Source organism: Asparagus officinalis, chromosome 6, assembly GCF_001876935.1.
Source record: "Asparagus officinalis chromosome 6, Aspof.V1, whole genome shotgun sequence".
NCBI lineage: Eukaryota > Viridiplantae > Streptophyta > Magnoliopsida > Asparagales > Asparagaceae > Asparagus > Asparagus officinalis.
In genome coordinates this window covers 73,935,961-73,944,026 of record NC_033799.1, presented here as the reverse complement: position 1 = coordinate 73,944,026, position 8,066 = coordinate 73,935,961, and the positions used below count along the sequence as shown (strand labels likewise).

The window sequence follows — 8,066 nt, the reverse complement described above, 5'->3', positions numbered from 1 at the left end:
AACAATATATTTTTAAAATAATATGTTTTTTGAATAATGTATTTTTAAAATAATATAATTTTCTAAAAATAATATATATTTTAAATGATATATTATATTATTTTTAAAATATTATATTTCTTTTTAAAAAATATATTATTTTTTAAAATTATATTATTTTTTAAAATTATATTATTTTTTAAAAATATATTATTTTATAAAAATATATTACTTTTTAAAAAATATTATTTTTTAAAAATATTTTATGAGTTGCATTGCATATGTTAATTTATAAGCATAATCAAACAGCTGCAACTATAAGTTGTAATATATTATTTTTTAAAATTATATTATTTTTTAAAAATATATTATTTTATAAAAATATATTACTTTTTAAAAAATATTATTTTTTAAAAATATTTTATGAGTTGCATTGCATATGTTAATTTATAAGCATAATCAAACAGCTGCAACTATAAGTTGTAAAATTTAAATTTAAAACCAAACAATTGCAACTGTAGTTGCATGTAAGAAGAGTTGCAACGTCTCAGTTGCATGCAAGTGACACTTGCATTGCAACTCTCGTTTGCATTTAAAAAGGGGAAAATTACTTCTATTTCTCAAAATAACTCCATCTATTCTCCTCCCTCCTAGGCTTTTTAATGCCCCCAAAGCCTACATTCTCAAAAATTTTATTACCACTAGCCCCCAAACCCAGTTCTACAATGAATGCCCTTCAATTTAACCGCCTCCCACTACTCAAAACACCTCTCTTCGTCGAACCTGTCATCTTCTCTCATCTGTCCAAGCGAACCGAGTATCCCCAAAATCCTAACCCTAACCTTAAATCAACCCACCCCAGAGCCAAAATCCAAGATCTTCTCTTGTAATCTCGCCATCTTACACCATGATCTTCATCATGACAGAAAAGTCAGCTCCCAAAGAAGTCGCCTGTGCAGCCCCTGCTAATTTCATCAGCAACGACAACGCGTCACAGTACGTCACCGTAAGAAGACCTTTCCAGCACAGAGTTGAATGAAGCAAGCACATCAATTGCCAATGCTCTAGAGGACATCGCAGCTAGTCATCCTCTACCCACTAGTCCAGTTCAACTCACAAACCCAATCTAACTCACAGATCTCGAGGGCAGCACCGACGACGCCTCGAGAGCACTCCTGGACCTAAAAAGAGGAATGGATAGGAGCAATGTGGAAGAGATGCAGTTCACAACCAAAAAGAGGTGAGTTACTGTATAATTGTGAAGGTTATAGTTAAGTTGTGAAGATTAGGTTTTAGTTGTCAAGGACATTCATTAAATTTTAAGGTTCTGCGTTAGTTGTTGAAGTTATGAATCTGTTGTGAAGATTACTGTTAACTGTGCTTGTTAGTTGTTAAGGTTACGAATCTGCTGTGAAGGTTACTGTTGATGTTTGCAGCTGTTAGTTGTTAAGGTTACTGTTGACGTGTGAATTTTAGGATTATGGTTTTTATTGTTAAGGTTATGGATTGGTTGTTGAGGTTATTGAATGGTTGTTAAGCTTATAGATTTGTTGTTAAGGTTATATTTTTTTAATGTTTACAGCATAATTGTTAAGTTTACAGATTATTTTCAAACTAATTATGTCTTGTTAGTTTACTTTGTAGTCAAGAGCCTGCATCAGAGTTGCAAGCTACATCAAGCTTTGCCACTTATTATGAATTCATGCATTCTTTAGTGCAACATATAGGCCAAAGGCATTGGGATGCCTACGAAGATAGTATAGTCTGTCACTATGTTTATTTTGGCCCTCCTGGTCTTGATCTTCCCATGTACATTCGAGCACGTACTTAGACAGTGGGACGAGCATAAGAAGAAATTTGTCTTCAATGATTTAAAAACTAGAGATGACATACAGTTCTCATTCAATCTTGATTGGGTTATGAGTCATGAATGGTTCTCCAAATAAGGGGGGTTTTGTTGGCCCTAACGGAGATTGAAGAAATAGAATTTGGTTGAGGTTTTTTTTAAAACTAAGGGGGACAGCAGTAGGCCTTCTCCAGCACCCACTAGATACCATGTTGAGAATCTACTCATGAGTCTTGTACGTTTAAATGACCATGAAGACGTAAAGGACTTTGTCCTACTTCAAATCTTGTATTAATTGAGCATGATCTAGTGTCCAAGCAGTGTTATTGGCATACCAAGGTATTTGTTCAAGTATGTTGACAGCATCGAACAAGAAAAGAACATTGCTTGGGGGAGCTATATTTTCAGTGAGACAAATGATACAATTGAAAAGGCATTGAAGGGTCTTGCTACTGCTGGAAAGAAGATGATATATCTGCAAGGGTATACACAGCTTGTGTCTGTAAGTATTCATATTTTTTATTTGTTCAAGTTTAGAAAGAAGATAGCCTAGTTATTAAGTTTATTGATTTGTTGTTAAGGTTATAGATATGTTGTTAAATATATAATGGTTGTTAAGGTTACGTATTTGTTGTTAAGGTTACAGATTGGTTGTTGAGGTTGCTGATTGGTTGTTAAGGTTGCACATAGTTGTAGGCGTCAAAAATTACCTATAGGTTTCCGCACGTAGCTCGAGACGAAGAGAATGCGATGAACGTCATTATCCAAGTCAAAGAGGATTATCTAAGTCATATGAGATCATCCGAAGCCAAAAAACAAAAACAAAGGGACATGCACGAAATAACGAAACGTGCGATACGACAAGCATAAGTTTGGAGAACCCCGCACACGTGCGGGCCACTCCAACGTGACCCGCACACTCAGACTTCCCAAAAACACGTATTTCGAGGATTTTTCGGGATTTATTCATTCTAGAGCCTCCCCAACTGTCTTGAGGCTATCCCTAAATGTGGTTAAGCATTTATTAATTGAGAATAAGGTCAAATTATCAATTCCTATCGTAAAACACTGCATCCACCGCCCTCTTCTCATCCTCGCCTGCTTTCCTCTTCGATTCCATCCGTCACCGTCCAACCGACGCCGCGCCGGCCTTCTCTCGTCGCCTCTGCGTCCCCTGTCCCTCTCCCCCTCCGTCTATTCACGCGCCTCCCCTCCCCCTCTCGCATCCCGCGCCCTCATAAAATAAAGAACACCCTAAAACCCAGCATCGCAACTCCCCCCCTACCGTTCCCGGCTCAGCCCCGGTTCATCAGCCGGCCCGATTAGAGTGCTTACTCCGAGCATCATGTAGGTCGTAGTTGCGTCAAAGTGGGCATAGACTTTTTGATGTGCTTGTGAAGGTAAATTGGAAGATGATTATCCTCCATAAAGTGGAGCGATATGAGCATGATGCTATTATACAAGGTAACATGTTGTACTATCCTCTCAATTGTTACTTTATAACTGTTGCGCACCTATGCGTAAGCGTGCTCGCACACCGAACGAATCTGTGATCACGAGAGAGGAGAACCAACCGCACACGAGCACAATTCGAACCAAATACGACAAATCAAACCAAACACAGAGATATACGTGGTTCAGCAATTTGCCGACGTCCACGTATATCTTACAAACTAAAACCCTAGACGAGCTTCCCAAATCGATCTACTCCTCCAAATAGCCCAAGCGTAGCCCGAGCTCTGATACCAATTGTTGTACTCTAATACCAATTGTTGTTGAAAACCGTGTCGATGAACCAAACCAAACGCCAATCAAAGAGGGCCAAAACCAACCAAAATTAATGCACAAACAAAACACCAATTTTAACGTGGTTCGGCAATTGCCTACTTCCACGGGGCAAGAAGGGGATAGGGTTTTCACTAATAGAGAAGAAGAATACAAACTGAGTTACAATACGCTCGATACAATCAACTAATATCACCAACAAAGTTCTTAATCTCTTCAAATAAACCCTCAAACAATAGCTCAGAAAACTCTCTTTTTTCTGTGCTCCAATATCTCCAAACTAATCTCCAATCAAAGCCAAGGAAACCCTAAAAAACGTGTCTCTATTTATAGCAAAACACAATCCCAAACAGATTAGGATTCTAAAAACAAGTCTGTCACACCCTGATGTGACAAACACCACACCCATGACAAACAGGACAGATTTTGCCACACCAGGGTGTGGCAAACACCACACCCATGGCAGACAGGGCAGATTCTGCCACACCTATGGTAGACACCACACCAGGGTGTGGTGGAGCCTGTTTTGCTTATTCTTCACGTTTTTCTCAATTTCTTCCTTAATTCCTTCACCGTTTTCACCCTGTCTATGGGTGTGGTGTCTGCCACATCCTGGTGTGGCAGAATCTGCCTTGTCTGCCATGGGTATGGTGTCTACCATACCCTGGTGTAGCAGAGTCTGTCATGTCTGTCATGGGTATGGTGTTTGCCAGATCAGGGTGTGACAGACTCGTTTTAGAATCCTAATCTGTTTGGAATTGTGTTTTGTTATAAATAAAAACACGTCCCTTTAGGGTTTAAGAGAGAAAAAGAACACGAAAAAAGAGGGTTTTAAGGGCTCTTTGAGATTAGAAATCTTAGAGAGAGGCCAATTGTAAGCATTGTAATCTTCTTCAAGTAATCAAAGAATTATGTGGTGTGGCTCCCGAGGACGTAGGCACGTTACCGAACCTCGTTAAATCTGGTGAATTTCTTTCTTGCTCAACTCTCAAACACAAGATCCGGAAGGGTACGGATTTGATTTGATTATTTTGAATCCCCAATAACTGGTATCAGAGCTTCGTTTAGCAAATTTGTGAGAAAGAGAGCCATGACAGAGGAAATCAAATCTAAGATTGAGAAGTTTGACGGTTCAGACTTCGCCTACTAGAAGTCACAAATGAAGGACTATCTGTACTAGAAAAACTTGTATCACCCGTTAATGGGCAAGGAAAAGGGATAGAAGAAGGAGGAGTCAGATGGTGATTGGGAGATACTGGATAGGAAGGCTCTAGGAAAATCTGGTTGTCGCTCGTCAAATTAGTAGCCCATAATATTTTGAAGGAGAAGATGATGGTGGGGCTTATGGAAGCGCTCGCGAAGATGTACAAGCAGCTGTCGGCAGCAAATAAGGTGCATCTCGTCAAAACTCTTTTCAACTTCAAGATGGCAGAAGGACGGTCCTTCACGATGCACCTCAGCGAGTTCAACACGATTGTTGATCAGCCTATCTCTGTAGACATCATGTTCGATGACGAAGTGCAGGCCCTTCTACTTCTATCGTAGTTACCGGATAGTTGGGCAGGTTGTGTAACGGCAATTAGCAATTCGGTAGGGAATGAGAAGTTAAAGCTGAGTAAGGTTGTTAACATGATTCTATCCGAGGAGGTTAGAAGGAAATCATCTGAATCAGAAGGTTCAGGTTCAACTCTAAGTTTCGAGTAGAGAGGCAGAAGCCAGAAGAAAGGAAACCAGAACAGGAATCGGTCGAAATCAGTGAAGAAGAGGTCGAACTTGAAGGTTAGTCCTATCAAAGGGAAGTGTTGGAACTACGGTCAGGAGGGCCATATGTCTTCAGTCCGCAAGAGTCCAAAGAAGAATGCGGGTGAGCAGGAGGCTCATATCGTGCAGGATGCCTTGATCCTTGCTATGGATAGCGACTCAGATTCTTGGGTCATTGATTCAGGAGCATCTTTTCACGCTACTGCTAACAGAAAGCTTCTCCAGACTATGTAGCAGGGGACTTTGGAAAAGTGTATTTGGGGAATAACGAGCCCTGTAATACTGTTAGAAATGGTGAAGTGCAGATTCAGATGAAGGGCTCTAAGTGGACCTTAAAGAACGTGAGATACGTGCCGAAGCTGAAGAGGAATCTTGTTTCGGTGGGGCAGCTTGGAGCAGAAGGCTATGTTTCTACATTCACAGGGGATTCGTGAAAAATCTCCAACAGTACGATAATAGTTGCTCGAGGCAACAAACTAGGAACTCTCTACCTCACCTTACATGTGAGTGTCACCCTCGCAATTGCATCTGAAAAAGAGAGTACAGATCTGTGGCACAACAGGCTAGGGCACATGAGCGAGAAGGGGATGAAGATCTTACATTCACAGGGAAAGCTAACCGAGATCGACTCCGTGGAAGTCGGGGTTTGTGAAGACTACATCTTTGGGAAGCAAAAGAGGGTTAGTTTTCATAAGGATTGAAGGTCACCTAAGGCTCAGAAGCTAGAGTTGATTCATACAGATGTATGGGGCCCAGCCAGTGTATCATCTTTTGACGGTTCAAGATATTATGTCACCTTCATCGACGATCACTCGAGAAAGGTGTGGATCTACTTCATGAAGGACAAGTCAGAGGTGTTTGGAATATTCAAGAAGTGGAAGGCCATGGTGGAGAACGAGACAGATCTAAAAATGAAGTGTCTGAGATCAGACAATGGTGGGGGGAATACGAGCTGGAGAGGTTCTGTGCTACGAATGGTATTCGCTTAGAGAGGACTACTCCAGGGACACCGCAGCAGAAACGGCATTATGGAGAGGATGAACAAGACCTTGACAGAGCATGCCAGGAGCATGTGATTACATGCAGGTCTGCCTAAGATATTTTGGGCAGATACAGTGCATACGGCAGCTTATCTTATTAATCACGGGCTATCAGTTCCATTAGATTTTGGGATTCCAGAGGAGGTTTGGAGTGGAAAGAAGATAAATCTCTCACACTTGCGGGTATTTAGTTGCGTGGCTTATGTTCATATCAGTGACCATGTCAGAGACAAGCTAGAGGCTAAGTCACAGAAGTGCACATTCATTGGATACGACATTGATGAGTTCAGGTATCGTCTTTGGGATGAGAAGAACAGGAAGATCATCAGAAGCGGGGACATGATATTCAATGAGAAGGTGATGTACAAGAACAGGGAAGATGCCAAGGATAGCCAAAGTAGTAGGAGCAGCATTTCAGATACAGATGGATCTAAGTACATGGATATAGAGGAACTTCCAGATAGGGGTGATGATGTTTGTTCTGATCAAAGAATGGAGGAGGCTCTAGGTGCAGAAGAAACTACCAAGGGCATGGAGCATAGGAGGTCATCCAGGGTACCCAAACCAAATCCCAGATATCTTTCATCTCTTGACTACTTATTGTTGACAGATAGCGGTGAGTCGGAGTGTTATGAAGAGGCAATGCAAGTGAGTGAATCTCAGCAGTGGGAGCATGCGATGTAGGAGGAGATGGATTCTCTACTCACTAATGAGACATGAGAATTATCCCAGCTACTTGCACAGAAGAAGGCCTTACATAACAAATGAGTCTATCGGATCAAGCAAGAGAGTGATGGAAGTAAGAGATTCAAGGCCAGATTAGTAGTGAAGGGGTTTCAACAGTGGGAAGGAGTGGACTACACGGAGATATTTTCCCCTGTTGTGAAGCTCACAACCATCAGAGTGGTATTGAGTTTGGTGGCTACAGAAGACCTCTTTCTTGAGCAGTTAGATGTAAAGACTGCCTTTCTTCATGGTGACTTGAATGAAGAAATCTACATGAAGCAGCATGTTGGCTTCATTGAAGAAGGAAAGGAAGAGATGGTGTACAAGCTCAAGAAGAGCTTATATGGTTTGAAACAGGCTCCGAGATAGTGGTATAAGAAGTTTGATAACTTCATGCAGAACAATGGCTACAGAAGATGCAATTCGGATCATTGCTGTTATTTCAAAAGGTTCGAGTCCAGCTTCATTATTTTGTTATTATATGTTGATGACATGTTGGTAGTATGATCGTGTTTAGAGGAGATAAACAGTTTGAAGAAGCAGCTAGTAAAGGAGTTTGGAATGAAGGTGTAGGCTATCTAAAAATCACAATAGATAGTTGATCCCCCATCAAACACCGATGATGGAAGTTACAATCTGACGACTTCCAGAAGGTTACAATCTGACGACCTTCACAACAACTAATGAAATCTCCAATTCAACAGCCTTCACAATCAACATCGGGAGTTACAATCTGACGACTCCCGTATTCTCAAGGAGCCAAGATGAAGATTACAAGAGGACGATCTGTGCAAAGCTCTAGCAAAAGAGACTACAAATTGACGGTCTCTTCATATTATAATGCAGATATCTCTCAAACCGTAAGGAATTTGGCAAAACGGAGGAAGCAAACCGAAACCTTCGGCTCGGTTTGGATGGCCCCATCTCGT

The 8,066-nt window shown here is 40.9% G+C and overlaps 1 pseudogene; it reads right to left on the bottom strand.

Moving 5' to 3' along the window:
• LOC109846328 overlaps positions 1-1,054 on the bottom strand; it is a 5,535-nt pseudogene extending 4,481 nt beyond the window's left edge.